General features: G+C 42.8%; 1 pseudogene; it reads left to right on the top strand.

Moving 5' to 3' along the window:
- The first annotated feature begins 851 nt into the window (after positions 1 to 851).
- Positions 852 to 3261, top strand: LOC138362135 (S-adenosylmethionine synthase pseudogene; annotated as a pseudogene).
- Positions 3262 to 4498: the final 1237 nt, after the last annotated feature.

The raw sequence follows: 4498 nt of genomic DNA, 5'->3' as shown, positions 1-4498 counted from the left end.
TTGATTTTCCTGAAGGAACACAACTAGTGGGATATGCAGATGATGTCCTAATACAAGCTCCCACCTTTGATAAAATAAAACAGGCCATTGAACTCCTTGGAAGGAAATGTATTGAGCTCGGTTTCACTCTCTCCACAAACAAGACAAAAGCATACTCCCATCGCAAGCGGAGAGAAAATGAAGAACTGCAAATTAATGGTGTAACACTTGAATGGGTTGACCACTATCGGTATCTTGGCGTCACCGTCGGCTCAAACAAGGGAAAGAAAGAGGAGCTCAATCAAATCATAGGAACATGCAAAAGTCGACTCAGGGAACTGAAACTGAAAGCTATGACTTGGAATGATGGCCATGGAGCCTCTATTGCTGTACTTAAAATGATGTACACAAACTATGTACGCTCCGTCATTGACAACGCAGCACCTGTTTTATGTACTTATTCACAAAGTGATATGAATAGGCTAGAAAGCATACAGGATGAAGCCATTTCAATCATTCTTGGAGTTCCAAAGAAAAAAACTGCCGAAATGTCCAATCTACAAAAAGAGTTATTATCCCTTCCCAGTATTAAAGAAAGAATTGTGGAACTGAATGCTAAGCTTGCAATTAGGATTGCCAGAGATCCCCATTATAATGACATGGCTAAAAAAAAATTGAGCTCTGTGCTACTTTCAGGGGGAAACAAGAGAAGCAAAAAATGGCATCACAGAGCAGTCGGCTACCTTGAAGATCTTCACCTACTTCAACAAGCTCGTGAGCTCATGCCTGTAGAAAGATTACCTCCCTGGGTGGATCCCCTGAATGACTCGTGCAGGATTATCATCAATGATATGGTAAAGAAAAAAACCAACATGGTACACAAAGAAATAAGCCACAAGTATCTTAAGGAAATTTATAATGAAGCTGGAGATGAACTAGATCAAATCTTCACTGATGGGTCATCTAATCCTATTAATGGCCGGGCGGGTGCAGCATACACGGTAATTAAGAAGGATGATGTATTTTTTCCTCCCAAAAATGAGGAAAAAGCGCGCATTGAGAACTATACCTCTTCAACACAAGCAGAGTTAACTGCCATTGCTATGGCGTTAAGGTATATTATTGAACAGAATACTACTGGTGCAGTGATTTGCACCGATTCGAGAGCAGCACTGCAAAGCCTAAATAAAGATCGGGACGAGAATCTTTCAATAGTCGCTGAAATTAAGAGAGTTGTGAAGGTACTAACCAACCAGGGAAGAGTTGTCAAGTTCCTGTGGATTCCCTCCCATGTTGGAATCTATGGAAATGAACGCGCAGATGTGTTGGCAGCTGAAGGCGCTGAGGGAGACCATATTGAATACTTCATACCCAAGACTCTTCTAGAAATTAGAAGTATTATTAGGGAACATCATCGTCATCTCAATCATTATGAAAACCCCCAAAAAAGAGAATGTGGTGGTTGCGGGAGAGAATTAATAATAGAGAAAAAACATCTTGGATACAAATGTCCACACGTACAGCAGCTTTTTGTTAACAACATATAATAAAGATGATTTATAATGTATCTTATCTACCATTTGACAGAGGCTGTTTACCTTGGAGACTGGTTGGAAATATATGAATTGAATTTCAAATCTTATTGTTCCTTCTATTACATTTTTATATATGACAAATAAATACTTCTATAATTATTAACACAATATTATTATTATCCCTTTCACCAGATGGAATTATTATGTTCATAAAGAGTTAAGGATTACAGGTTACCAAATTATACATTCACTCTTCCAATTAGAATGAGTAATAATGGTTTTTTTTTAATGGTTTATAATCATTTCAAAATAAAATAAATGATCCATATTCTTTTTTGACTCACAGTTTTGTTATAAGACAGAGCAGCTGCACACTTGCTTTACAGTTGCTCAGTTGCTCTCTCTCCACGTGACCAGGTTTGCGTTCTCTCTCTCTCTTTCTCTCTTCACACAATTAGGTAAATGTTTTTAATAATATTCCTTTACATAACGGATTTTTATTTAGTTAAAATCTAGCCAAGGAAACCTGGTCCCAAATTCAAGAGTACTTAGAAAGTAACATTTTCGTTCCCCAGGATAGTGTGCTGAGAGCATGGATGGAGATCATGAGACGTTCCTCTTCACCAGTGAGAGCGTAGGCGAAGGCCACCCCGACAAAATTTGCGATCAGATCAGCGACGCAGTGCTTGATGCCCATCTTAGCCAGGACCCTGACGCCAAAGTTGCTTGTGAAACATGTACCAAAACTGGTATGATCCTGATCTGTGGGGAGATTACGTCCAAGGCCCAAGTTAATTATCAACAAATTGTGCGTGATATTGTTAAGAAAATTGGTTTTGATGATTCACGAAAGGGCTTTGACTACAAGACCTGTAATATTCTTCTCGCCCTGGAGCAAAAGTGTGCGGAGATTGCTAATGGTGTACACATCGGGCGCAGTGATGACAACACTGGTTCAGGGGACCAGGGACTGATGTTTGGTTATGCCACTGATGAGACCGACGAGTGCATGCCCTTAACTATTATGCTGGCACACCGTCTCAATCAGAAGATTGCAGAGCTGCGAAGAGATGGGACGTTCTGGTGGGCGCGACCTGACTGTAAGACTCAAGTCACATGCCAGTATGCCTTCGATCAAGGAGCTGTTATTCCCAAAAGAGTGAACACTGTTGTCGCTTCTGTACAGCACTCGGAACAAATTACTGTCGAAGCTTTGCGTGACGAGGTTATAGAGAAGGTCATCAAGGTCATTATTCCTGAAAAATATATAGATACTCAAACGAAATACCACATCAACCCTTGCGGAGAATTAATCATGGGTGGACCTCAAGGTAACGTTGGGCTAACTGGTAGGAAAATCATCGTTGACACTTATGGTGGGTGGGGCGCTCACGGCGGGGGAGCATTCTCTGGCAAAGATTACACAAAGATTGACCGCTCAGCGGCCTATGCCGCCCGATGGGTTGCCAAGTCACTGGTGAAAAACAAATTATGTAGACGCTGTTTGGTTCAGGTATCTTACGCCATTAGTGTTGTGCACCCCATAAGCATCAGCATCTTCCACTATGGTACCTCACAGTACACATCAAAACAGCTTCTGAAGATTGTTAACCACAACTTTGATCTACGACTAGGACATATTGTCAAGGAGCTGGGCTTAAAGAGACCAATTTACAGTGATACGTCGTGTTATGGACATTTTGGACGGCAACAGTTCTCTTGGGAGCAGCCCAAGAAGTTGACCATCCCTGAATTTTAGAGTCAAATAATTCTTAAGGATGACTATCATTTTTACGTTTTTCAACAAGTCCCTGTTAATATGGGAGAACACTATGTCTATGCTTGATTCACAACTCTCCTAAACACGAGAGTGAAGTTATTGAGAACACTTTCCCACCAGGAGACTTGAACCCTAGCCAGCACAGAAGCATGGTGGGAACCTTTAATTTTATATTCAATTGATAGTTTTATATACTTTTTTGACGTTTTATATACCCGAGTATATAAAATCTCCGGGCCTTTTATATATCAGAGTAAATAAAATTAAAATGACTCTATAAGACCAGCGTCTGGGTCAAGATAAATACGTTTTCTTCCACTAAACTGAATCCAGTTTTTTTTATCTTTTTTTCGGTGGGGGGTTCTATGTGATCCTCCTCCTCCTCCTCCTCCTCCTCCAACTGTTTGTGGTTCTCCTCCTCCTCCTCCTCCTTCTCCTCCTCCAACTGTTTGTGGGTCTCCTCCTCCTCCTCCTCTCCTCCTCCAACTGTTTGTGGGTCTCCTCCTCCTCCTTCTCCTCCAACTGTTTGTGGGTCTCCTCCTCCTCCTTCTCCTCCAACTGTTTGTGGGTCTCCTCCTCCTCCTCCTCCTCCAACTGTTTGTGGGTCTCCTCCTCCTCCTTCTCCTCCTCCAACTGTTTGTGGGTCTCCTCCTCCTCCTTCTCCTCCAACTGTTTGTGGGTCTCCTCCTCCTCCTCCTCCTCCTCCTCCTTCTCCTTCTCCAACTGTTTGTGGGTCTCCTCCTCCTCCTTCTCCTCCTCCAACTGTTTGTGGGTCTCCTCCTCCTTCTCCTTCAACTGTTTGTGGGTCTCCTCCTCCTCCTTCTCCTCCTCCAACTGTTTGTGGGTCTCCTCCTCCTCCTCCTCCTCCTCCTTCTCCTCCTCCAACTGTTTGTCGGTCTCCTCCTCCTCCTCCTCCTCTCCTCCTCCTTCTCCTCCTCCTCCAACTGTTTGTGGTTCTCCTCCTCCTCCTCCTCCTCCTCCTTCTCCTCCAACTGTTTGTGGGTCTCCTCCTCCTCCTCCTCCTTCTCCTCCTCCAACTGTTTGTGGTCTCCTCCTCCTCCTCCTCCTCCTCCTTCTACTGTTTGTGAAGTTTTTACCTTTCCTACTCCTTCTCCTGCATTTTGTAATTCTCCTCCTCCATGTGATTCTTTTGTTTCTTCTTCTTTCTCGACTTCCACATAAATGTTAAATTTAATGCTAGCAA

The sequence above is a fragment of the Procambarus clarkii genome, unplaced genomic scaffold, assembly GCF_040958095.1.
Source record: "Procambarus clarkii isolate CNS0578487 unplaced genomic scaffold, FALCON_Pclarkii_2.0 HiC_scaffold_1274, whole genome shotgun sequence".
In the NCBI taxonomy this organism is placed as follows: Eukaryota; Metazoa; Arthropoda; class Malacostraca; order Decapoda; family Cambaridae; genus Procambarus; species Procambarus clarkii.
The sequence above is the reverse complement of the archived record's forward strand: the minus strand, read 5'-3'. Positions and strand labels throughout refer to the sequence as shown.